This window comes from Manis pentadactyla, chromosome 8 (genome assembly GCF_030020395.1).
Source record: "Manis pentadactyla isolate mManPen7 chromosome 8, mManPen7.hap1, whole genome shotgun sequence".
Lineage (NCBI taxonomy): Eukaryota > Metazoa > Chordata > Mammalia > Pholidota > Manidae > Manis > Manis pentadactyla.
The window spans coordinates 139,621,077-139,648,178 of NC_080026.1; the positions used below are offsets into that span (position 1 = coordinate 139,621,077).

Below are 27,102 nucleotides of genomic sequence, written 5' to 3' on the forward strand. Positions count from 1 at the left end.
GAAAGAAGCCGGAGACAAATACTGAATGCCAGTGACGCACAAGCACGTTGCATTGCTCAGGGAGGACAAGTGCTGAGGTCTGCAGCTTCCTCTGAAGTACATCAGAAAGTAAGTTAGGCTGTTGGAGGGCTGGGGGGACAGGGGTAAAGCAAAGATCGCAATACAGTAAGCGTAGAGTCCGCGTGGTGCACATAGGCGTGCTCACATGCAGTTCTTCCAACTCTCCTGTATGTCTGGGACTTGCCATCTCAAAAGGTTAGGGGAGAAATGAGTGAGGCAAAATGCAGAATTTCTTTAGGTACTGAGCCTTGCCTCTCAGGGAGAAGGAAGGGTGCCCAAGTCCATCCCGCAGGGGAGGCTCAGCACATCTTGTGGAGCATGCAGTGTTTACTAGGCACTCTACAGCTGAGGTCCGGCTTTGGCGAAGGGAGGACTCAAATGCAAATAAAACCCAACCCCTGGACAGGCTATGGTCTGGCCAGACGGGTCATGGGAGTGAAATTGCAATTGCAGGGTGAGCAGAGAGTTGCACTGTGTTTACATACTGTGTGTACAGTCTGCACACTTGTACACATGGGGTGTCACATGAGCCAGCATGGAGTTTCCAGACGTGGCTGTGTTCTTGGTGTGTGAGCCAGGCCTGAGGAGTGAGTAAAGTGGGTCAGGAGGCCCATGGTCGGGGGTCCCTCAGGCAGACGCACGGCAGCACCCAGGCACGGCCCATGGCACGTGTCCCCAAGTGCTTGGTGGCTGGGTTGGGTGAAAGGCACATGTCTGGGACAGCAGAAGTGGCGCTCTGGTCAGCTCAGGCTGCTACAGCCTCCTTGGCTGGGCGCCTTAGGCAGCAAACACTTAATTTCTTATGGTTCTGGAGCCCAATCAGGTTCTGGCGGGGGCCTGCTTCCGGGCTGCTGATGGCTCGCTTACATGGCGGAGAGAGAGAGACAGGGAGCAAGTTCTCTGACTCTTATCAGGACACTAATCCCAGCATGGGGCCGCCCTGGTGGCCTCATCTGACCCTGGTGACAGCCCTAAGTCCCTGTCCACAATGCCATCACACTGGGGAATAGGGTGTCAACCTATTTGGGAGGGGGCTGCAAGCACCCCATCTGTAGCAAGAGGCTGCATGGGTCTGTTACTCGGGCCTGATTTTTACGCCAGAGGTGTGGTGTTGCCTGTGTGACAGCAGGTGCTGTGTGCATGTTTCTGCATCTCTCCGTGTACACAGTTGTCTGCATTTTACAGACGAGGACTCCGGAACCCCACGGGGAGTGTCTTGGGGAAGGCTAGTCCGAGCCTGGGTGATGCAGCTCCTGGGCTTCACTCCTAAGCACCCTGAGGTGCTGTTGCCGAGTTCAGGAACTCAGGAGTGGAGTGGATCCTCAGCGGTGCTCAGGGATGTGGCAGGATGGGTTATGACAGCAGGTCCAGGCTACAGAGCCGGCCAAGCTGCTTGCTGGGGGTTCAGCCGCCTCTGGGAACACGTCTGGTTACCTGACTTCCAGAGGGGGTGTTTCTCTCCAAGAACCTGATCTCAAAACAGTGCCTCCATTTCTAAGAAACTGAATGCAGTTAAGTATAGCTTCATCCATTTCTTCATCTGCCCATCCCTCAGCCATCTCCTCATGTGTCTCTCCCTCCGTCGGTCGGTCCCTCTCTCCGTGCATCTTTCCATCCCTCTTTCGGGGCAGATCTGCAGGTACAGTTGTTTTAAGAGAGAGCTGACAGGGTTTGTGACCGGTCAGACAGAGGAGGAGACAAGAGGGGGTTCAGGAGGTCTGAAAGCCTGTGGTCTGTGCAGTGGACAGGATTCACTGCTGGGGAGGAAATGGGCTGGAAGGGAGCACGTGGGATCGGCACTGGGTGGGGTGTTGGCCACACACATGGTCCAGGGGGCTGAGGCTTGGGTGCAGGTTGGATGCGGGGGAAGAGAAAGGATGGGGTGGGAAGGGGCGACACCTGCTGAGAGATGGGTGGAGGTAAAGCTTGAGGAGGGGCGGTGGGCACATGGGGGCTGGGGTGCAGGCTGCAGGGGTGCCTCCAGAACTGGGAGAAAAGTGGTTTTTGTTGTTTAAGCCTCCAGGCTGTGGGATGTTGTTACAGCACCCAGGCAGCTAATGCAGCGCTGTTCTCAAGCATATGCTAGACACCCAGGCTGCCTGAGCAGGTGGCCTTCCCTCCGATGCACCTGCACATGCTGCACTCCCGGCTCCCCACTTGCACTTGCGGTGTTATGCACATTCCCTAAGACAAGCTGGCTGATGGCTAAGAATTGGAGCCTGGGGCCCAGGTGATCCCATGTGTCATGCTGGTACTGGCTGGAGGAGGACCAAGACCATCGCAGCCCTGCAGGAACTGGCCCTGGAGGGCGGTGGGGGGAGGCACATCCTCCCAGCAGCAACTGCAAGCAGTGTATTTGCATCTGCTGCACTTGGAAAGAGAGTTGACTGAGATGTTCATCTATACTGGTGGCCAGGCCCTTAGAAGGAACAGGTTTAGAGGGTCCGGGTTAGGGAGGCCTGGGGACAGGCCCCCTGGAGGGGGCTCGGATGTGATCATGCCTGGGTCCCTTGTGCATACTCACCAAATGCTTCTCCCCAGGCCAGTGAGGAAGGGGACCCGTTCCCAGATGTCTGCCAGCTGCTTCCCAGCCACCCCGGTCTTTGCTCAAAAAGCCCATTAAAGAGTGGTGGGTGGGTGGCGGTCCAGGGGTCAACACTCATCTCTCCCACCAAGGCCGAGCTGTGTCCTGCCCCCCAAGCACTAATCCCTCAGAGGCTGAGACCCATGACGCACCCAGGGGAGCAGCCGGCTTCTGGTGGGAGACCAAGTCCGGTGGACTCGCTGGGGTAGATGATTATTCTGGGGGTGGTTTTTCCATGCTTGCCCACCAGGCTTCCGCCAGGAACCCCATCACAGACCCACTCGGTGCTTTCTTACCTTCATGCTGACCTGCCCACACCGCCTCTGACCGGGACCCCAAGAGGTGCAGTGAGGGGCTGGCATCTGGGGACTTACAGGTCCCACTGGGTCTCCCAGCCAGACAGCAGGGAATGTTGGCTGGCCCACTAAAGGCAGCATAGAGGCCGGTGGGAAACAGCCCTCCAAGACTGAGCGCTGTGCTGTCAGACGTGTTCTCAGCCACCAATCAGTAATGGGTACTGGTTTCCTGAGGCCAGACTGCTCAGGTCCAGGAAGAAGGCAGAAAAGTGGGTGTGGCCCCTCTCTCCATCATCCTTAGTGATCCACCTGCAAAAACATTGGCTCTCCATGCCCAAAAGGTTGGGATCTGCTGGAGTGCAAGTCCTGGTGTAAACCCGGGGCAGGAATGTACCCCTAAGGGGCGATTCCCAGAGTGCAGGTTTTCACAGCACAGTATTCGCCTTCCCCACTGACATTAACTTGCTCACTCCCCAGCATCCAAGGGGTGGGCGCTTTACAGACGGAGCGACCTGAGCATGTACCCTGGAGCTGGACTGCACATGCCCACGGGCCCCAGAGGCCCTGCTCAACGCTGGGATTGTGGATGTAACCACGAGCACGGGTGTGATTGGTTCCATGCCAGGCTCCAAAGCGCAATTCTGCCTCCTCGGCGGTGGAAGGCAGCATTTGGAGATGGGAAGCCGAGAACTAACGCCTGAAACACACGTGCACCGGCCCCGCGACGCTGCATGGCCGCTGATCCGCACCGCGAAGCGTGGTGAGTGACTCGGGCTTGCGCGCGGGTGAGCGGCAGCGGCGGCGGCGGCGGCGGAGGGCAGGGCCGGCTCGGCTCCGGGCTGCCTCTCCTTCGCGCACCGCGCTCCGCGCAGCCGGGGTTATTTTCAGCGACGTCGTTTCCTGACCCTAATAGACTGCGGACCGGCTGCTGAAGAGTCAGACGCGCGGAGAGAACTAGAGGTGGGCTGGGGGTGTCGGGGCCGCGCGGCCCGGCAGCGGGGCGCTCGGGGAGGGCCTGGCTTTGGGGCGCCCGCCCGCGGTGACGCGCGCCGCCCGCCCGCGCAGCACCGCTGCAATGGCCGAGGGGTCCTTGGACGCCGCTGCCGGGAGCCTCGGTGAGAGCCGCCCGGCCCCGGCCCCCGGCCCCCGGCCCCCGGCCCTAAGCGCCGCCCCCGGGCCTCCGCGCTCCGCCGCGCCTGGCACCATGCTGCGCTCCGCCGCCCGCCCGGCCTCCCAGCGCCGCGGGGTGGTGGGGAGGCAGCGCCCGCTCGGCCCCGCCCGCGGGGGCAGTTGGCCTGAGGGTGACCCGCGGGCAGGCCAGAGGGGGACCGGAGGTGGCTCGCGGGCGGGCAGGGGTTGCCTGAAGGTGGCCTGGGTGTGGTCGGGGGCGGCGGGGTGACGTCCCGGTGGCCGGGGTCCCGCGGCCCCCTGCCCTGGCGGGGGTCCTCCCCGCTTCTCCAGGCCTCCCCCCGCGGGCCGGCCGCATCCTTCTCCGTCGCTGCCATTTCCTGGGAACGCCTGGGGGCCGATGGCAAGTGCACAGGCGGGGACGCCGGCTGGGCGCCGGCCCTGGGGGTGGGCTGGTGCTGGCGCAGGCGTCCGAGCCACTCGGGGCTTCCGCGTGGCCGACGGAGCTGCCCAGGGCAGGCGCGGCTCCGGAGGGTGTGGGGTGTGTGTGTGTGTGTGTGTGTGTGTGTCTCCTTTTAAAATCTCACTCGTTCCCATTTCCGCGGGTAGCGACATAGCTGTCAGAGGCGCACAATGCAGGTTTGATGGGGTCGGGGGTCAGAAAGGAGGCCCGCCCCGTCGCCTGCCCCTTGACCACCCCGGCGGCAGCTGGGGTTCAGCGGTTCCTTCCTGGGGCGCCCCGGGCTGCCTGTCACTCTCGTGCCCCCGCGGTGACGGAGTGGGTCAGGGGTCTCCAGCTCGTCTGCGCGGAAGAGCGCGGTGACGGCCGATGGAGCCTCCGCCCGGGCTGCGGGCGTGTGGGGAGGCTCCCGCCGAGGGGTAAGGAGGGACAAGCAGGGCCCGCACCGCCTTGCTGGGGGCGGCTCTGCGCCCAGGCGTTCGTGGCTCCCAGGCCTCTGCTTACCACCTTGTAAGCCTGTGTGTTAAGGAACAAAAATACCCCTAGAGGGACCCCAGGGTGTGACCGCAGGGCGCTGGTGTGCGGTCAGGGGAAGTACCTGGCCCGGCGGCGTCTGTCTTTGGCTTCCGGGCCCGGGACCCACGGGGCGCGCCCAGGCCGGCCTGGGCCAGGGGCTGCTCTGTGGCCGGACAGAACCGCTGGGGTCCTTCCCGCTAACCGGGCGGGACCAGCAGCCTAGCACCTCACTCCTTACCTGGACTGCCTGCCTTCTCCCAAAGGGAAGATAATTGGAAAGAGGAACTTTTACAATCAGGCATTTCAGTTGGGGGCTGACAGAAGATATTTCCAGTTTTAAACAGGCTTTTCAAGCACACAGTGTATCACTGTATAAGCTCATTCTTGTTTCAGGACTTCATTTGTAGCGAACATATTAACACAGGTGTGGCCTGGCGTTTATTATCAGTGCTGATGACACCCGCTGAGAACCAAGTTCCGAAGGAGAGAGGGCTCGGACACGTGGGGGTCAGTTCAGATGCCCACAGCCACAGGCACGGCGCCGCAGCCGGCCTCTCCTGGGAGCCAGCGCCCAGGGGCTGCCTTTCCTGGCGGCGGTTGGTGGCGTCAGGGTGAACAAGTCCCAGGGTCTGGGGTTGCAGCACCACAAATTTGCCTGCATGCTACTTGGCAAGATCCGGGAGGTTGTGACCAATGACAGTGCAAGGAAAAGCTTATGAAGGAAAAGGTGAGGAGGGTCTAATGATGAAAAACAGCCGCCCGTTCCCCGGCCCCTGCTCCGTGCCGGCGCTGTTCTGACTTCTCCACCTGGCAAGGGGTCACCTGCAGGGCAGGCCTGGGAAGCTCCTGGGGAACCTCGAGGCGGGCCGAGGTGGCGGCTCCCTGGGAACCGGGCTAGGGCCTCACCCTCACGGAGCGTCCGGGCAGGCAACGACTGTATCATGGAGAATCATCTAGAAGGGAGGATCCTGAGGCCTGTGGAAGGGAAGGGCCTTAGCTCAAGCCTTGAAACCAGCAATTAGGGTCTGTGCCTCTTGGTGGGAGGCCAGGGACTCGTGGGCCTCTGCTGCAGCCTGTGTCCCCAGCCCTGCCCCGCCACCCTCCTCCCAACACAGTGGCCTCAACCACATGTCTCGGGTGGTGCAGCTGTGCCGTGTCCAGCACGGACTGGCAAGGCCTTGTCCTCAGCACCCTGCCGAGACCTTCTGCTAAAGGTTGCCTCCTGCGTGAGCTCAGAACAGGGTCACACTTCCCCAGCTGATCCGCCTGCAAGAGGCCCTGCAGTCGGCACCACGCTGTGCTCTCCAGGCCAGCCACCTCGGGACCCCCACTCCCTCTAGCGCTGACCCTACTCCCTGACCTCCTCCCTCGGCCTCCAGCCTGGGCCATGGAGACCCGATGTCGAAAGCAAGGGGCCCTCTCAGGTGTGCAGACCACCCGCGCCCCAGTCCCCACCGTCACACTGAGGAGCACCGGGGCTCTCTGCACCAGCCTTCACTTTCTGATTACGAAGGAAATTCTAAAATTGCAGAAAGCGCCATCCAGTCGGTAGTACCTGTGATTAAAGCCTGCAGAGGGTGCTCCTGCGCGGTCAGGCACTGTGTGGACTGAGTGTCTGCATCCCCCCAAATTCATATGTGGAAAAGCTCCGACCCCCAATGTGATAGTATCTGGAGGCAGGCCTTTTCGAGGTGGTTAGGGTCAGTGGTGGTCATAAGGCAGCCTTGATGGGGCTGACGCCCCTGTAAGAGGAGAGCTCTTAGGCCATAGCTCGCAGCCGGGCACAGGCAGAGGCACTCATCTGAACCCTGCCTCGCTGCACCCTGAGCTGGGCACTCAGCCCTGCAGCTGTGAGGACCGGCTCTTGTTGTGGAAGCCCCCTGGCCTGTGGCCCAAGCTCCCCAAGACCATGCTGTCCCTCCACAACTAGACACCCCTGGTGCCCACTGACCTCTTGACCAGCACCAGTGGAAAACATCCCTCAACACACATAGTTTTGATAATACTATAATCACTTTATATGTCATATTGTGAGCATTTTCAAAAATCAATGTAAAGATGATCTGTAGGGTCATCAGCCGTTTCCTTAATGAGTCTCTTATAATTAGGCATTTGTGTTGAATTTAATCCTTTGCCATCAGGAGCAACCCCTGATGGACTCTCTTAGCCCATTTTATTTTAGGGCTTTACTGTAGGTCAGACAAAATAGCGTGCACATGTCCCCAAGTGTCAAGGGCGTGTTGGGATCAAGGCTGCACTGCAGACAGGCACCTGGCTGTCCGTGGGAAGGCGAGGGAAGGCATGGCCTGCGAGAGGCAGGAGAGGGTGGGGCACAGCCCCATCGGGGACACCCAGGCAGGATCCCTGTGCAGGGTTGGGGCAGCAGGACTTGGGGCAGCTGTCCCAGGGTGGGAACAGGTGGACCCAGCAAGAGCTGTGTTTCCCGCACCAGGGGTGCCTGAGGCACACACAGGCCAGTGTCTCCCCCGGGGACTCGGCTGGTCCAAGGGGTGCTGGGCTCTCAGCTCCATCGAGGCCCTGGTGCTTCCACGCCCTCAGACAGTGTCTGTGCAGGTGTCACCCTGAGGCGGAGATGCGAACCCCGCAGAAGCTTGGTGTGGTAGGAGGGGGCCGGGGGCGCAGTGAGTCCTGGACCACGTAGCTGCGCGCGGGGCAGGCTGCGAGCCTGGCCGTGGCCGTCAGAGCGGAGTGCGCCTCACTGTATCACATGGCTTTCAAAGCCCGATGTGGTCTGCTGAGGTTTGGACCGCTTTCTGGCCCTGGTTTGTGTCTCCTGCCCTCTTCTCTCCCCTTTGTGGCGAGTCCAGGCTGTGTCCCCAGTGTGCCCTCCCTCCCATTCTGGCCAGGGCACTGAACCCAGGCCCTCAAGCCATGAACGAAAAGAGCAAGTGCCACGTGGGGAGAGGGTGGCAAGCTGGGAGCCTGCAGTGGGCTTCCCTCGCTTTAAAGACCAGAGGGTTGAGCACCAGGTGCGCCTCTTGCCTTCCGGTCTGATCATTCCCCTGCAGCTGTGATTCACACTGATCATCACGATATTAGAAATGATGAATGAAACCAGGCTGTGAGGAGCTGCCCCTTGTCAGCTTCCCTTAGCGGGTCCTAGAAACAATGGCCTTTCCTCCTTGACGAGCTTTGCTATCGTTTATTTCTTAACGTGGCTGCGTTTTGTCCCTCTGCCAGTCAAGATATCTTAGGTTTTTGGTATCTTTCTTTTGCATTTTTATTATACTGTACAAATCCTTTGGATTGTACCTTTTCTATCTTGAAGAGGTATCCTGCTGACCTGCTGCTTCTAATCCAAGCTTTTCTAGTTTGGGGTCCTTGGTGCAAACAGCAGAGAGCAGGCAGGCAATCCAGGAGGACAGGGCTGGGTTTTGTTGCCCCAAACACTTCTTTACACAAGAATCCCACGCAGCCTCAAGGTCTCCACGATGTCTGGAGGCTCCAGGGCAGACATGCGAAGGCAGCCAAGTTCCTGAGGCAGGTGGAAGGTGGTGTGTTTCCACCTGGCCAGCCAGGCAGGTGACAGGAGGGCTCAGAGGGCAGGGGCACCCACTGTAATTGGCCTGTTCTGGGGGAAGGGAGCTCCCAGAGGCCTCTGCAAGGGCAGGACTTCAGAGAGCGGTTCTCATGCAATTCGTGCCGGTCCCTGTAGAATTAAGATCCTAGCAGGAGAATAAGGAACTGCAGCTGAGCCAGGAGTGAAATCAAATCGAGTTTTTTCTTTTGGAAAGATGAGGTGCGCTCCCCCCTTATCCTGCTCCCTACGTGTGCCCCTCATCTCAGGAGAGGGTGGCCAGCATGGGCCTCCTGGGCTTTCGAGGCAGGCGAGGAGGTAAGCATGCTCAGTCACCCAGCATGGGGCCAACAGTGGGACCTGCCTGGGGACCCAGAGAAAGATGCTCATGGGCTGGAGGCTGAACCTAGATGCTGGTTCCCGAGGATGTTCATGGTGCCCAGGGGGCCGTGGGACCCCGTGCAGCTGTCAGCACTGTCCCCTTGTGACCCTGCTGGTGGCTTGCTGAGAGCGGATTTTATTCCCTCAGCAGACGTTTGCCAGTTACCTCTTCTGGGCCAGCATCGTGAACCTCACTGGGATAGGTGCCCTGCTCTCTGCGAGGGCCAGTGACCAAACAGACATGCCTTTGGCCATCCTGCATGTGTAAAGTTTCTGCTGTGACAGGGCCACCATGGAGTTTCTCCATCCCCCGGGAGCCTGCCACATGGCCTCTAATCTGGCTGGGGAGACCAGAGAAGGTGGCCAGGACCCAGCTGGCCAAGGGTGTGGAGGGGTACGGAGGAGCAGAGCAGCAAGGCTGGAGGGCAGGGAGGGGCCGGGGGCCAGGCGCTGGAGTGGACTTGACCCTCAGAGCCTGGGACGCACGTGTGCAGGGCAGAGGTCAGCTCATGGGGTTGGCTTTTGCTGTTTCTGTAAAACAACATAAACTTTACCGTTTGAACCACTTTGAGTGCACAGCTCAGGGGCATCAGCATGTTTATACCACTGTGCAGCCATTGTCACCACCTGCTCCATAGCTTTCTCACCCTGCAACATGGAAACTCGGTCCCCATTAAACACTCCCCTTCCTGCCCATGGCCATTCTATGTCCTGGTCTATGAATGCGGCTACTGCAGGGCCCTTGGCCAGTGGAGCCACACAGTTTGTCTCTCTCTGTCTGGCTTATTTCCTTCAGCATGATGTCCTCAAGGTTGGCCCATGATGTAGCAGGTGTCAGAATGTCCTTCCCTGTTAATGCTAAGTGTCATTCCACCGTACGTACCTGTGCCTCTGTGAGGGGTGCCCAGGCTGCTCCCTCCTCTCGGCCACTGTGAATGACTCTGCTGTGAACACGAGGTGCACATCTCTCTTGGAATCCTGCTTTCATTTCCTTTGGATGCACACCCGGAAGTGGCATTGCTCGGCCCCTGGTGGTTCTGTCTTTGGTATTCTGAGGGGCTGACTTATGCTTTAAATAGTAGCTGCACCATTTTACATCCCCCCAACAGCGCACGGGGCTCCAGCATCTTCACACCCCCAACAATTGTTCTTTTCTTTTTCTGTTTTATGTGTCTATAGCAGCCATCCTGATGTGGGTGAGGGTATGTCTCATCGTGGTTTTGATCTGCATTTCCCTAATGATTAATTGAGTCCCTTTATATGAGTTTATTTTTAAAAAGCTTTATTTTAAACTAATTTTAGACTTCCAGAAAAGTTGCAAGAATAGTAAAGAGTTCTCTCTAGCCCTCACCAGGTTTCCCTAGAGTTAACCGGTTATGTAGCCGCAGTGCATTATCAAGACCAGGGCATTAACATCGGAGCAAGACCACCCACCCCCAGTGCGGAGCTGATTCACCCCTCCTCCACTGACGCCTCTGGTGCCCCAGGGCCCACCCAGGCCCCGAGTTGTGTAGGGCTCCTTGGTGTCCCGCAATCTGCAACAGTTCCTCAGCCTTGTCTCTGGGAGGCTGGTGCTCAGGGGACACTGATGAGCTGCTTTGTAAAGTGCACGTCTGTTTGATCTATCAGCTGTTTGCTCAGGATTGGGACCTGCTTGTGAATTTTGGGCAGGAAGTCCTGGCAGCACAGACCCTTCTCTGTGAGCTGTACCGGGAGTCGTCTGTGTCCACCTTATTGGTGATGCTGGCCTCAGTCGCTTGGGTCAGGCTGTGGCCGCTGGGCCGCTCCACTGTAAAGTGCCGGCCTCCGCTGTCTCGGGAGGGACGTGGAGGCTGTGCAAACCCATTTCTGACCCTGTTATGGGGAATGCTGGCACCTGGGTGCTGTGCCCAGGTCATTCCTGCAATGCTACTGGCTGTGCACCTCAGGTGCCTTCTTCCCATCACACTGCTCACAGGAACTCCACAGACAGCAGAAGCCGTGGCTTCTCACTCACTCATCAATTATTTATGGACATCAGGACAGACACCCGGATAATCGTTTAACCCCACGGCTTAAGATCCAGCAGTAACAATAATTATTTTGCTCAGCAAACTGTCCTGGTGTCGGGCTTTTGGGACAGCTTCAGTTCGGCTGCTGTGTCCTTTCTTTCATAAGCCCCGTTTTTCTTTGTTATAAAAATTAGCTAATGAATTCATTTAAATTTTTGTAAGCATTTTCTTACTTTCTGGAATCACAGGATGTTCAGGCTGCACTGGTTCTAAAATTTTTGGTTTGTGTTTTTTTCTCTCATTGATTTTGTTTGTTTCCCCATGGTTTCCTGGCTTCCTTGTTTTCAAAAGTCGGACGCCAGCCTCATTCTTTCCACACCGTGGAGCCGTCCACCTTTTTGCCAGAGGCCTTGAGGATTCCGTTCCATCTGTAGCTTTGCAATCCAGTCATTTCGCCGAGTGTGTCTCCACATTGGTCAGTCTGGGCCTGCTTTCCTGGGCACCCAGCGAGCCTGCGGAAGCAGGTGGGTGCAGGTCTGTGGCGGGGGGGGGTCTCCTGGGGCCGTGGGTCTAAATGGGAGCTCGGCCCTCGTGTCGTCCCCTCCTCCTCGGTGGCTCTGGAGGAACAGGGCCTCCATCTCTGTCCTCCTGGCCTCCTGGCCTCCCGCCTCCCTGCGGACCTTCCTCCCCCTCCTAGCTCAGGTTTTGTGCTGTCATTTTACTTCTACCCTGTTTATGACGCCACTAGAATTGTTGTCAGCTTCTCACGGCCACCTGCGTGTTCCGAGTTCCACACTTTGCCTTTCTTCTTGCCTCTCAGGCGTCTGTGTGGCACCGTCCCCTGCAGGATGCCCCCATGTCGCTTCCTGAAGTGCTGGCACCGTGTTTTGACCGGCACCATTCTCTCTCTGTGGTTTTTTTTTGGCCTGAAAAATTCTTTCTTTCAAGAATGAAGGTGCCAAATATCTTTACCAGGGATAGAATTCTTGTTTGGCAGGTATTTTTTGAAAGCGTGTCCAATGCCTGATCCTGCCGTTCTGCTGAGGACGTAGCTGATGGCCTGTCTGTCCCGTCTGCAAACACAAGCCTCTGTCCTCTGGCAGATTTTATTTCCTCTTTCTCCTTGTTTCTTTCCCTCAAGTCTCATGACGTGTCTAGGTCGTTGTGGCTTATTATAATCTTTAGACTGTCGTCCATCAATCCCAGAGAATCTGCAACCACTTCATCTTCAAATTTTGCTTCTAAGTTTCTCCCTTGTTTTCCTTCAGATCTTGTCCTGTCTGCTCCCCGTGGCTCTCTGGTGTGTGTTCTTTTTTGTCTCTTTGTGCTCAATTCTAGGTGTTCCTTCTTTCCAGTTTCCAGAATTACTTTCCAGTTGCCTCGTGTCTGTCCCATTTGCTGCCAAAGGGTCCTCCATGTTGTAATTTCAGTTGCTATATCTGTTTTTCTAAAGGTGTGCCTCTATTCAGGTTTGGCATATCACTTTCTAAGTTCTTTACTTCATGAAGTTATGTTCAAACATCAAACTTCCTTCTTTAAAAAAGTAGGCGAGATTATGCACAGTGGGTGGGGTGGATGGGAACGCTGAGCTTCCAGCATGATTTTGCTGTGACCTAAAACTGCTCTGCGAATGAAGTCTACTTAGGAACAGGAAGACGTGTCCCCTGGAAAGCCCTGTCTGCTGACGCCGTGACTGGGGCTCGTGTGGCCTGCTCTGCTTCCAGACTCGCGCTTGCTCCTTGCCTGTTCCGTGGCTTCCCTGGCTGCCGGTAGGTGCGGGCTGGTCACCGTCCGGGAACATTTGTGGGACTTCTCTGAGGTCTCAGGCAAATGCGCCCTTCTCCAGAAAGGGTCACACCTGGTCCTGCCAGGCAGCGGGGTGCCCGAGTGGGAGCACTTGCAAGCCAGCGCTCAGCCTGGGGCCCCCACTTCCACCGGGACACCTGCTGCCGTCACTGCTCCTCGGGGCTGTGGCCCCCCATTGCCCACCAAGGCAGCCTGCTCCACATGCAGCCCGCAGAGCTGGGGTGTAGCTCTGGGACAGCCTGAGGGGTCGGCACTTCCCCCGACTCACAGTGGGGAGGTCACTGGTACAGCTCCCCGCCGGAGCCTGCCCCGGGCTTTCTCCTGCCTCCTGCCCCCGAGGGGCTAAGGAGCAGAGTGCCCCTTGCGAGGTCCTGGCCAGCCCCCCCCAGGCAGTGCCACTTGGCCCGGCAGTGCCCCACTTCTCACTCTCGGTCCGGGTCAGACCTTCTCATCTTGGTTTCTCGTGCTGGGGGTGAGTCGTCTGACCTACCCCACGCACCGACCTGGGGAAGGGCCCCCAGCTCCTTCCGGCATCCCTGGAGTATCAGAGAGGGCTCAGGGATGCCAGTTTGCACCCTGCGTGGGGCTGTGGGGCAGAGAGAGCTGGAGCTGAAAGGCCATGAATGTGAGGCCACCTTGCTCTGGGTCCAAGTTCATCTTTGTAATGACCAGGGGGGTCCATGGGGGTTTGTGCCCTTGGAAGAGAACGTAGAACAAAGCATCCACATTATAAAACACCGTCGGATCCCAAAGCCTCGTGCCGCTGCCAGCCAAGCCATGGAAACTAGCCTCAGGGACGATCAGCTAATGGTGGGCACCTGCCTGGAAAGGCCTGGATACCCTCTCTCTCTCCCATGACTTCTGCTTACTGAGAATTTGAGAAAAGGGTGTGTGTATCAGAGCCACCAAATAGCCCTGTCTGTGGACGAACTTGGGAAAGAGCTCCCGGGTTAGTGTTTCTCACACCACTCACCCATGGGTGCAGACCAGCATGGGTGGCCCTGCCAGAGGCCGGGGTCTGGGCAGCCATGAGGGCAGATGAGCTACAGGCTGGACAGGGCAGGCAGGGTGTGCGGCACACTCACGTCCAGACCAGAGCCCCCTCCAACAGACGGCCCGGTTCCTGCAGGGCAGCCACTGAAAGCCAGGCCAGAAGTCGGCGGGGGGCAGGCTGGCTGGTGGGGTAGATTAAGGTGGGGCCCCCACTAGGTCCAGGCTAAGGCGTCGTCAGTGACTTGAAGTCAGCACAGAACCGAGAAAGAGGAGATACTACAGATAGATTCCCACAGACTGGGGGCCGTTCTCATGGGACTGGGTGCTGTTCCCGTGGACTGGGGGGCTGTTCCCATGGACTCAGGGGCCGTTCCCGTGAACTGGGGGCCGTTCCCGTGGACTCGGGGGCCATTCCCATGGACTGGGGGCTGTTCTCATGGACTGGGGGCTGCTCCAGCCTCCAGAGCCAGGCCTGGTCCTGAGCTTTTCTCCGGCTCTGCGGGCCCTGCCCCTCGCTCCCACGAGGAAGGCCCCTGGAGCCCGTGGGCCTGTTGGAAGGCCTCGGCTGGCTCTTTGGGCAGGTTCTCTGACCGCTGGGGTCTGTGTTCATCATTTCCCCAGGAGCCAGAACAGCGATTGGAAGCTGGACTCTCCGTGGGAGGTGGACAGCAAGGGGTGGGTGGCTTATCAATAACAAAACTGGCTCACACATGGCCCAGCGCACATGGGTAGCTCGCCTTGAGAACCACAGCTCAGGGCAACTGGCTTGAGAAATAGCATGAATCAATTAAAATTCAATGTTTTCTTCTGTCAGCATTTGGGAGGAAATTAAGCAGGCTTCACCAAAAGGCCTTTGGCCAGGGCGACGTCAGATGAGGGGGTGACTGGGGGGAGGCCGAGGCAAGGGCCTGGGGAGCTGCTGGGGCCTGTGCTGCCGCCTCGCCGGGAGCTTGATTAACACTCACGTCACTTTCTCATTGTTCCTCATCTTAAAATTCTGAATTTGGGAGCTTGGTCAGTGGGAACTCACCAGCTGCCCCTTATTTTCTCTCCCACTGGCCCCTCCCTGGTACCCACTGTGTCGCTGGGCCCCTGGGAGGGCGAGGGGCCCGGGGGTCCCACCCTCTGAGCCTTGGAATTGGAGCTGCCCTGCCTTGGTCTCCAGGGCAGACACGTAATCCAATCACCTGTTAAGTGTCGCATTCATGTGCAGGGCAGGTGACACTGCCTCTGGTCCTGGCGGCCCGTCCACTGCAGTCTGCTCCGGGCCAGAAGCCCCCGCCCACTGCGGCTCCAAACCTCTCCCAGCCCAGGTTTCTCTTCTGAAAAGTGGGGGAGCCCCAGCATGGCTGGCACAGGACTGGGGCCCCGGATGAGAGGGGGAGGGGTGCCCTACAGGGGGCAGCATGTGTGCAGGGGACCTCTCCCTCCCCTGCAGGCTCCCCGGGGTCCAGGGTGGCACTCGGGTCCACCGGTCCCGCCCTGGCACCATCTCTGTGCAGGTGGCTGCAGGCCTAGGGGTTGGGCATTTATTCTGCGTCCCTGTGGGGGTGGAACCCTTCAAAGGCACCAGCTCTCCCTGCTCAGGGGCCCCGGTCCGACTCGCCTGGGAACCTCTAGGGGTGAAGAAGTGGGGTCTGCAGGTGGCATCAGACTTCCCAGCACCAGCTCTCGGGCATCTTTTGGTTACACTCATCAGGCCACACTCATGTCACCAGCCCCTACCAGGGGCAGGGTGGGTGGGTGGGAGGCCCCACACGGCAGCCTCTGCCACCTGGAATCCTGGCGTCACCAGGGATCCTGGGAGCTGGTTCACAGCAGGTCTCCTGCCTCCATGGGGATGGCCTAAGTGGACCTCCCCAGCACCCCTCCTGTGGAAGGGCCTGGCCTCTGGGTCCAACAGGGCCCTGGGCCCCAGGATGTCCACTCTGCATGCCCGCCTTCTGGAGGCCTGGGCTCCTGCTCGAGGCCCACACTTCCATGCAGGCTCCCTGTGGCTGTGGGTCTGACGTCATGGGGGCAGGAGCCAGTCTGAGAAACAGCAGGTGTCCTCTGACAGGCGGGGAAGCGGCTTCTCCCAGCCCGGGGTCTCCACACATGTCCCCACCCGGGTCAGGGCCTCACCTCCTCCCAGCGTTCTGACCTTGACACCAAGGCCTCTTAAGGCTGTGCAGTCAGCCCCAGAGAAGGTCCTTCCGCCTTCACGGCGATGCCTGCCCCGCTGCCTGTGTGGACAGGACAGGATGAGCCCTCGCACCGGCCGCCCTGAGGCGTTGGTCCTTCAAGGGTGTGCCCGAGGCTGGAAGCTGTCCACCTGAGCTGCCAGTTGCACTGTGCACAGTCCCAGGGCTGTTACAGGAGACTGTCAACCGCACAACGCGGGTGTGACACGACCCTGCTGCTCCCACCGCCCCGCCCCATGTCCTGATCCATCCCAGGGCGACAGCACCCCGCTTCCACAGCTGCTGGAGCATGGGCGACGCACTTCCAGAGCCCCAGCGGGGTCCCAGAACCCCACCCGGATTCCCCTTTCTGGTCCCAGATTCCCTCCCTGAGGCCGCTCTCCACGCCCACTCCCGGGACCACCTCTCCCAGCCTGGGCCCCAAGGCAGACCGGAGGTGCTGGCCTGCGTGCAGGGCACATATTCTAGGACGGGATCCGAGGGCACAGAAATGGGCATGGTGAGCAAGCACAGGAAGGAGGGAGGGAGGCTGTCAGCGGCCGGCTGCCATGTGTGAGCCTGCTGGAGCGAGCTGGAAGACGGACGGAGGGACACAGGGCAGGACAGCGTGGCCACTTCCCGGCAGACTCAGGTCAGGACCTGGTGAGACAAGCAGGGCGCCCGCTTGGAAGGGCTCAGGCCGGCCAAGCAGGGGCCTCCCCCACAGCCCCCAGGCAGTGCTGCCCAGGCCTCCTGTCGGGCAGGCCCCGTGCCCAGCTGCAACTTGTTTCTACCCCGTGAAAGGGCCTTACCTCGGGTTCAGCCATGGGCAGCCACCCTCCACACTCTACCTAGTGCGAGTGTGGTGAATTCGGTGGCTCTGGGATCACGTAGGCCAGTGAGTGCCAAGCACACGGGCGCGGGCACACACCGCAGGGAGAGGGCGTCCCCACAGAGGGCCAGCCTCAGCCACAACCCGGCCACGCGCTCGCCGCTCAGCACCTGAGGCTGAGGCCGGCTCCCGTGTCTGCAGGTGCTGGTGGTGGGAGCTACGGCGTCCCCGGTGCCAGGGCCGAGGGCCGGCCAGGCCTCAGCTGCTGCCGCAGGTGGGCATACCTTTCAGGGCAAGACTGTTTCATCTGGGGAGCGATGGGGTAGCATCTGTGGAATGCACTGGGTGCCGAGGGGTTGATTCTGAGGTTGGGGTGCTCAGGGGCTCTAGAACCCACCCACGTGCAGGCTGTCTCCCTGCCGAGCGGGCTCAGCTGTGTGGGGGCCCCCGGTGTGCACGGGTGAATGGCCTCCAGAGGGAGGAGAGTAGCAAGGCCGAGGCCAGCAGAGCCTCTGCCTCCCCGGGGGACCTACCAGCATGTGCAGGGGGACAGACAGAGGGCACACTTGGCCCGGTGAGGCCAGCAAAGCCTCTTCCTCCCGTGGTGCTGGCCCTGAGGGGACGTGCGCGTGGAAAGGCTAACCACACGTGAGCAGGGGGTGCCCCAGGCCGCTGGAGAGCTGGTCTGATCCTGACGGAGGGCACCGCTGTGAGTGGACTTGGCTCCGGCGCCTGTTGGGCGTGACTACAGACGAGCTGCCCTTCCTGCTCCAGACACGGCGCCTCCTCTCGGGGCGTGCACCCCCCCTCCGCAGGCCCTTCCCGCACCAGTGGCCCGGAGGTGTCACGCGGCAGGCTCACTCAGCGTGGGAGAGGCTCACCGCCCGGGCTCTGGACCACAGCTCTCTGCTGGTCCTGGACCACCGCGCGCGCCTGCGCCCCCGCGGACGGGCTCACTGCCTTGTCGTGGCTTTGCCGCAGTTCCCATGGTGGGACGTTCTTGGGCTTTTGCTAAGCTCAGCTGCAGGCATGGGGAGAAGCCGTTCCCACAGTGAGCCTCCCTCTGGAAGGCCGCAGGGGCTGCCTGCCCCGGGACTGCGTCATCAGCCAGTGTGGGTGGTTGAGGCGAAGCGCCTACGGTGGTCTGGACTCCGTGCACACCAGGACACATCTGTCCCCCAGACTTGGGGCTGCATGTCAGAAGTCTTTGTTATGAACTGAGATTTGCCAAAAATCTTCCTGGAGAGAGGCTGTGTTTTTGAGGGTTGGATTGTCAAGAGGGCCCTTGCAAACACAAAGTTGCATATTTCTCAGTGGACAGTGTTTTACATGGCATCTGCAGGTGCCTGAGGGCGATCAGGCCGGCCTCCTGGGGAAGAGGTGGTGGGCTCCGGCTGGCTGTGCCCGTCACGTGCAGGGGCTCAGAGGCACCCCATCCTTAGGGCTGGAGGCCAGCCCCTCCACAAGCTGACCTCCAGGACTGCTGAAGCTGGGAGTGCAGCTGCAGGTCTGGGGTGGGGCAGAGCCAAGGGAAGCCAGAGCTGTGGCTTGGGGGAGGATGGCCCTGGGGGACCACCCTGCCCATCCACTCTCACTGGCCATGTGCACCCACAGGAGTTTAGATTTCCAGAAGCAGGCTGCTTCACCTTGGAGAACCAGAGAGGAACTGGGGAGCTGATATTTTTAAAGGCTCTTTGTGTCCAGGTAGTGCAGCTGTTTAAAAAGTGATGGTATGGCTGGCAAGATGGCCAAGGGATTCAGCCTGAGCACCTCCCCCCAGAAGGCAGGGCGGGCCCAGCTCATTTCACAGGGGAGGGAGAGGGGGCTGACCTAGGGCCCAGGGAAGACAGTGGAAACCTGGGACTGTGGGCCCTGAATAATACTGTAACCTGTAAACACAATTCGCTTATCCACTTACTGTCTGTGGGCGCCCTGGCTGCGATGGTGTCTTACTGTCGTGATAAGCGGCTGTGCCAGTCGGTGGGCACACAGCTCTTGGAGGCCCTGCTTCCAGGCCTTTGGGTGTATTCCCAGGAGTGGCCTGCTGGTCACGTGCTAGTTCTTCATTGAGCGTTTTGAGGAGCCACCGTGCTACCTTCACAGTGGCCGCACTATTTTACATCCCTAGCTGTGCTCAGGGTTCCGGATTCTTGGCGTCCGCACCAACCCTTCTTGTTTTCTGTTTGAGGGCAGCGCCTTCTGACTGAGGTGGCCCCGCTGAAGCTCTACGTGCACTTCCTGAATGGTCAGCCATGTGGAGCACATTTTCATGTGCTTTTTGCTCACTTCTTGGGGAATATCTATTCAAGCCCTTTCCCGTTTTTTAATCAGGTTGTTGAGTTTTAGGAGTTCTCTATATATTCAGGATTTTAATCCCTTATCGGACATATGATTTACAAACATTTTCTCCCGTTCTGTGGGTTGCCTTTTTTACTGTGCGGATAGTCTTTTGATAAGCAAGATTTAAAGTTTTCATGAAGCCCTTTTTTTTAGGTTAGCATATTTTTTATTAAGGTATCACTAATATACATACTTATGAAGGTTTCACATGAAAAACACTGTGGTCACTACATTTACCCCTATTATCAAGTCCCCCCATACCCCATTGAAGTCACTGTCCATCAATGTAGTAAGATGCCAGAGTCACTACTTGTCTTTTCTGTGGTACACTGTCTTCCCCGTGACCCCCACTACACCATGTGTACTAGTCATAATACCCCTCAATTCCCTCTCCCTCCCTCCCAGCCACCTCCCATTTGGTAACTGCTAGTCCCTTCTTGGGTTCTGTGAGTCTTCTGCTGTTTTGTTCCTTCAGTTTTGCTTCATTGTTATACTCCACAGATGAGGGAAATCATTTGGTACTTGTCTTTCTCCGCCTGGCTTATTTCACTGAGCATAATACCCTCTAGCTCCATCCATGTTGTTGCAAACGGTAGGATTCGTTTTCTTATGGCTGAATAATATTCCATTGTGCATATGCTCCACATCTTCTTTATCCATTCATCTACTGATGGGCACTTACGTTGCTTCCATATCTTAGCTATTGTAAATAGTGCTGCAACAAACCTGGGGGTGCATATGTCTTTTTGAATCTGAGATCTTGCTTTCTTTGGGTAAATTGGTATTTCTATTTTTAGTTTTTTTGAGGAACCTCCATATTGCTTTCCACAATGGTTGAACTAGCTTACATTCCCACCAGTAGTGTAGGAGGGTTCCCCTTTCTCTGCATCCTTGCCAGCATTTGTTTTTCCCAGTCTTTTCTATGTTGGCCATTCTAACTGGTGTGAAGTGATATCTCACTGTGGTTTTAATTTGCATTTCCCTGATAATTAGCAATGTGGAGCATCTTTTCATGTGCCTGTTGGCCATCTGAATTTCTTCTTTGGAGAATTGTCTGTTCATATCCTCCAACCGAATTTTTTAATTAAGTTATTTGCTTTTTGGGTGTTGAGGTGTGTGAATTCTTTATATATATTGGATGTTAAGCCCTTGTCAGATATGTCATTTATAAATATATTCTCCCATACTGTAGGATGTCTTTTTGTTCTACTGATGATGTCCTTTGCTGTACAGAAGCTTTTTAACTTCATATAGTCCCATTTGTTCATTTTTGCTTTTGTTTCCCTTGCCCGAGGAGTTGCATTCAGGAAAAAGTTCTAGTTTACTTTTGTGCATGGAGTTAGATAATAATCCAGTTTCATTCTCTTACATGTAGCTGTCCAGTTTTGCCAACACCAGTTGTTGAAGAGCTGTCATTTCCCCATTGTATATCCATGGCTCCTTTATTGTATATTAATTGACCATATATGCTTGTTATCTGGGCTCTCTAGTCTGTTCCATTGATCTATGGGTCTGTTCTTGTGCCAGTACCAAATTGCCCTGATACTGTGACTTTGTAGTAGAGCTTGAAGTTGGGGAGTGTAATCCCCCCACTTTATTCTTCCTTCTCAGGATTGCCTTGGCTATTCGGGGTCTTTTGTGGTTCCATATGAATTTTAGAACTATTTGCTCTAGTTTGTTGAAGAATGCCCTTGGTATTTTGGTAAGGATTGCATTGAATCTGTAGATCGCTTTAGGGAGGATGGCCATTTTGACAATATTAATTCTTCCTATCCATGAGCATGGAATAGATTTCCATTTATTGGTATCTTCTTTAATTTCTCTTATGAGTGTCTTACAGTTTTCAGGGTATAGGTCTTTCACTTCCTTAATTAGGTTTATTCCTAGGTATTTTATTATTTTTGATGCAATTGTGAATGGAATTGTTTTCCTGATTTCTCTTTCTGCTAGTTCATCATTAGGGTATAGGAATGCAACAGATTTCTGTGCATTGATTTTGTATCCTGAAACTTTGCTGAATTCAGTTATTGGTTCTAGTAGATTTAAGGTGTATTCTTTAGGTTTTTTTATGTACAATATTATGTCATCTGCAAACAGTGGAAGTTTGACTTCTCCCTTACCAATCTGGATGCCTTTTATTTCTTTGTGTTGTCTGATTGCCGTGGTGAGGACCTCCAGAACTATGTTGAATAAAAGTGAGGAGAGTGGGCATCCCTGTCTTGTTCTTGATCTTAAAGGAAAATCTTTCAGCTTCTCACTTTAAGTAAATGTTGGCTGTGGGTTTGTCATATATGGCCTTTATTATGTTGAGGTACTTGCCCTCTATACCCATTTTGTTGAGAGTTTTTATCATGAATAGATGTTGAGTTTTATTGAATACTTTTTCAGCATCTATGGAGATGATCGTGTGGTTTTTGCCCTTCCTTTTGTTGATGTGGTGGATGATGTTGATGGATTTTTGAATATTGTACCATCCTCGCATCCATGGAATAAATCCTACTTGATCAAGATGGATGATCTTTTTGATGTATTTTTGAATTCGATTTGCTAATATTTTGTTGAGTATTTTTGTATCTATGTTCATCAGAGATATTGGTCTGTAATTTTCTTTTTTGTGGTGTCTTTTCCTGGTTTTGGTATTAGAGTGATGTTGGCCTCATAGAATGAGTTTGGAAGTACTCCCTCCTGTTCCATTTTTTGGAAAACTTTAAGGAGGGTGGATATTAGGTCTTCACTAAATGTTTGATAAAATTCAGCGGTGAAGCCATCCGGTCCAGGAGTTTTGTTCTTAGGTAGGTTTTTGATTACCAGTTCAATTTCGTTGCTGGTAATTGCTCAGTTCAGATCTTCTGTTTCTTCCTGGGTCAGCCTTGGAAGGTTGTATTTTTCTAGAAAGTTTCCATTTCTTCTAGGTTTTCCAATTTGTTAGCATATGATTTTTCATAGTGTTCTCTCATAATTGTTTGTATTTCTGTGGGGTCCATAGTGGTTTTTCCTTTCTCATTTCTGATTCTGTTTATGTGTGTAGGCTCTTTTTTTCTTGATGAGTATGGCTAGGAGTTTATCTATTTTGTTTATTTTCTTGAAAAACCAGCTCCTGTTTTCAGTGATTCTTTCTATTGTTTTATTCTTCTTGATTTTATTTATTTCTACTCTAATCTTTATTATGTCCCTCCTTCTACTGACTTTGGGCCTCATTTGTTCTTCTTTTTTTAGTTTCATTAGTTGTGAGTTTAGACTGTTCATATGGGATTGTTCTTCTTTCCTGAGGTAGGCCTGTATTGCAGTATACTTCCCTCTTAGCACAGCCTTTGCTGCATCCCACAGATTTTTTTTTTGTGGCGTTGAGTTACTGTTGTCATTTGTCTCCATATATTGCTTGATCTCTGTTTTTATTTGGTCATTGATCCATTGGTTATTTAGCATGTTGTTAAGCCTCCATGTGTTTGTGGGCTTTTTTATTTTCTTGCATAATTTATTTCTAGTTTCATACCTTTGTAGTCTAAGAAGCTGGTTGGTGCAATTTCAGTAGTTTTGAATTTACTGAGGCTCTTTTTGTGGCCTAGTATATGATCTGTTCTTGAAAATGTTCCATGTGCACTTGAGAAGAATGTGTATCCTGCTGCTTTTGGGTGGAGTGTTCTATAGATGTTTGTTAGATCCATCTGTTCTAGTGTGTTGTTCAGTGCCTGTGTCTCCTTACTTTTTTCTGTCTGGTAGCTCTATCCTTTGGAGTGAGTGGTGTGTTGAAGTCTACTAAAATGAATTCTGTTTCCCCCTTTAATACTGTTAGTGTTTGTTTCATATATGTGGATGCTCCTATGGTTGGGTGCATAAATATTTATAATGGTTATATCCTCTTGGTGGACTGACCCCTTTATCATTATGTAATGTCCTTCTTTGTCTCTTGTTACTATCTTTGTTTTGAAGTCTATTTTGTCTGATACAAGTACTGAGCTTTTTTCTCCCCATTAGTTGCATGAAATATCTTTTTCCATCCCTTCACTTTTAGTCTGTGCGTGTCTTTGGGTTTGAAGTGAGTCTGTTGTAGGCAGCATATAGATGGGTCTGTTTTTTTTTTTCCTTTCAGTGGCTCTATGTCTTTTGATTGGTCCAATCAGACCATTTACATTTAGGGTGATTATCAATAGGTGTGTACTTATTGCCATTGCAGGCTTTAGATTCGTGGTTACCAAAGGTCAAAGGGTAACTTCCTTACTATTTAACAGTCCAACTTAACTCACTTAGTATGCTGTTACAAACACAATCTAAAGGTTCTTTTTTTTCCCTCCTTTTTCTTCCTTCTCAATTCTTTATGTATTAGGTATCATATTCTGTACTTTATGTCTATCCCTTGACTGACTTTGGGGGTAGTTGATTTGATTTTGCATCTGTCTAGTAATTAATTGGTTTACTTTCTTTACTGTGGTTTTATTTTCTCTGGTGACAGCTATTTAGCCTTAGGAAGACTTCCATCATAGCAGTCTCTCCAAAAAACACTATAGAGATGGTTGATGGGAGGTAAATTCTCTCAGCTTTTGCTTATCTGGAAAGTATTTAACCTCTCCTTCAAATTTAAATGATAATCTTGCTGGATAGAGTATTTTTGGTTCCAGGTCCTTCTGCTTCATTGCATTAAATACATCATGCCACTCCCTTCTGGCCTGTAAGGTTTCTGTTGAGAAGTCTGATGATAGCCTGAATGGTTTTCCTTTGTATGTGATCTTTTTTCTCTCTGGCTGCTTTTAATACTCTGTCCTTATCCTTGATCTTTGCCATTTTCATTGTTATATGTCTTGGTGTTGTCTTCCTTGGGTCCCTTGTGTTGTGCGATCTGTGCACCTCCATGGCCTGAGAGACTGTCTCCTTCCCCAGAATGGGGAAGTTTTCAGCAATTACCTCCTCAAAGACACTTTCTATCCCTTTTTCTCTCTTCTTCTTCTTCTAGTACCCCTATAATGCAAATATTGTTCCATTTGGATTGATAACACAGTTCTCTCAACATTCTTTCATTCCTAGAAATCCTTTTTTCTCTCTGTGCCTCAGCTTCTTTGTATTCCTTTTCTCTAATTTCTATTTCATTTACCATCTCCTCTACTTCATCTATTCTGCTTTTAAATCCCTCCATTGTATGTTTCATTTCAGATACTGTATTCTTCAATGTTTGTATCTCATTTTTGAATTCCTCCCTGAGTTCTTAAATATTTTTCTGTAACTCCATGAGCAGGTTTATGATTTTTATTTTAAAATCTCTTTCAGGAAGATTGATGAGTTCAGTTTCACTTGGTCCTCTTTCTGGTGTTTGTGGGATTTTGGTTTGAACCAGGTTCCTTTGACGTTTTATATTTGTAGGTGGCACCTTCTAGTGCCCAGAAGCTCTACTTTCTGGAGCTGCTCAGCCCCTGGAGCAATGGCAGGGGTTGTAGGTGAGTGACGCTGGTGCCTGTTGGGAGGAAAGAGCTCTTTCCTGTTTCCTTGCTTCAGTGCCTGCCTCCACTGCCAGGGCCAGTGGACCGAGTGTACAGGGAGAAGCCTCTATGCTTTGTGCTTGTAGCTGCTGTGGGTGGTGCCGCCCTCTGGCTGGCCTGGCGCAATAGCTGGTGCAGCCAGTTTGCGAGCTGGTGCTGACTGGGAGGAAGGTGAAGCAGGCTGCATATAGTGGGGGGCCTTGTAGCTGCACAGCCAGCCAGGAGGATGGAGCACCTGAAGCTCCTGAGAGCTCCCAACCTGCTGGGCCGAGTGCACCTGGACAATTTTGTCCACCTGTCCTTTCTCCTGAGCAGCAAGCTCTGTGCAATCTTTGCCCCTTTAGCAGCCCTCTCGCTGTTAGGAAGTCTCTGAGAGTGCCCGCCTTTCTTTTGTCCCAGAGTGGCCAGTTGTGGGTACAAGTTTTCTACAAGCAGCTGGAATCTCAGTGTCTCCAAGTCTTCCTCCTGTCTTAGCTTTCCAACCCCACTAATCTCCAGAGCACCATGTAATGCAGGTTTGTGCTCCCAGAGCAGATCTCCAGGGCTGGGTGTTCAGCAGTCCTAGGCCTCCATCCCCTCCCTGTTCCGTTTCTCTTCCTCCCTCTGGTGAGCTGGGGTGGGGGAAGGGCTGGGGTCCCTCTGGATAACGGCTTTGGTACTTGACCCTTTTCCTTGAAGTCTGCTGTTTTCTGCAGGAATAGGCAGTCTACCACAGCATTCTTTCCTGTTACTCTTTCAGGATTAGATGTATTTGCTATATTTTCATATTATGTGTGGTTTGGGGAGATTTATGTCTCACCTCTCATGCCACCATGTTTAAGCCTTCTCCTCATGAAGCCCATTTTGTCTGTTTTTCTCTTGTTACCTGGGCCTTTGGTGTCATATCAAAGAAATCATTGCCAAGTCCAATGTTGTGAAGATTTTTGTCCTCTTTCATTCTAAGAGTTTTATTGTTTCAGGTCTTACCTTTAGATCCTGATCTATTTTGAGTTAATTTCATGTAGTGTGTTAGGTAAGGGCCCAACTTCATTCTTTTGCATGTTGAAAAATATAAATGCGATCACACTATACTCTTCTTTTATAGTTGGCTTTAAAAAATCCTTAATATGTTGATTATATCTATGTCAGTACGTATGGATGTAAGGTACTTTTAAATGCTGCCGTTGTGTTCCTGTAGCGTGAGGTCTGTCCTTATGTAAACTGTCTCTCTGCTGTTGGACATTTAGGACTCTTTCAATCGTTCGCTGTTACATTATCAGCAACATTGCTGTAATCCTCCCTAAATGAGTTATGTTTGAAGTTCCTGGCACAGTGCCTGGCACAGAGGAAGTGTGATGAGAGTATTTGTTAAGTAAATCTCTACAAAAGTACCATCATTACATCATTTCCTTAGGATAAATTTCTAGAAGTTGAATTGCTGAGTTACAGTTAGTTGCCTGCAGAGGCCACCAGCTGCTGTGTCTCTCTGACCCAGAGAGTGGCCACCCTCTGAGACAGGTGCTGGGGCCTTGACAGACCCACAGCATGAGTGTGTTCCTGTTGTAGGGCCTGATGGTGTCTGCTCGGTGGGTGCCTCTGGCCGCAGTGCCTGTCCACTGTGAGAGTGGGTGCAGACTGCCCATCCTCCCGGGGCCTCAGGTTCCTCCCCTGGAACGTGGACACAGTGGTAATAGGCCGTCCATGGACTTTTCGTGACTGTCGAGTGAGCAGAGCATGTCAGGGCCTGGAGAGTACCGATCGGGAGAGGTCCTCAGCAGCATCAGTAGCATCTTGTCAAAGGCATAGAAATGGTCGTAATTAGTCAGCTTGGTAATTGGTTTTAATTAGTGAGCATTAACCAGAACTGGATGAACAGCAAGTATCACCAAAGCTAAGGTTCCACAATCATTAATGTTTTGTCATATTTTGTTATTATTGGCATTTACTCTGTGGGTCATGTCAGAAGGATGCCCGCTGCTCTGGTATTGGGTGGAATTTGAACATTTGAGTCCAGTGGGAAGAGATGGGACTGGGCAGGGGTGGGTATAGACCTAGGTGCCTAGGGCAGAGCTGGCTGGGAGCAGGGGTTGCATGACCCTCTGGGGAGGACCAGGGCCAGGAGCTGTGTCCCCTGCACACTTCCAGACTCTGGGACAGCTGCAGTTTATGTCCTGGGCAAGGCCGGGCAGGCCAGGCCACCTGCATCAGGCCCTGACTGTTTCCCTGATTGAATAGGACCAGCTGGATTCTAGTGCCTCCAGCCCGGAAGCCTGGAGGCGGCTGCATTTCCCAAAAGGCGAACTGAGTTAGTTTGGTTCTCAGGAAGTTTGAGGGTCCAGCTGGAGTTTCTGCCAGGGGCTCATGTGCTCAGCAATCCCTGGTCTTATCTGCTGGATTCATTTCTGCATTTTCATGGATACCAACCCCTTCTATGTCTCACCATTTCAAATAAAAGATGTTCTTTGGAGTGGAAGTTTGCTCATACTATTGGTCTTTAGTGACAAAGTCCAGAGGGGATCCTCTAAGGCAAAGCGGACCAGCACACGCTCCTGAGGCAGAGCTGGGAAA

General features: G+C 54.1%; 1 protein-coding gene across 31 annotated transcripts in view; it reads left to right on the forward strand.

Annotated features, from left to right (window-relative positions):
• JAKMIP3 (Janus kinase and microtubule interacting protein 3) overlaps positions 1 to 27,102 on the forward strand; it is a 100,212-nt gene continuing 73,110 nt past the window's right edge. For 9 of the 31 annotated variants that reach the window (XM_057506494.1, XM_057506499.1, XM_057506501.1 and 6 more), the window contains exon 1: positions 2,783 to 3,700. The gene's annotated coding sequence lies outside the window, so the exon portion shown is untranslated. Of the gene's footprint in view, positions 109 to 2,780; positions 3,701 to 3,744; positions 3,901 to 27,102 lie in introns of those variants that run through there. The other 22 variants (XM_057506512.1, XM_057506513.1, XM_057506516.1 and 19 more) reach the window with 6 other exon arrangements.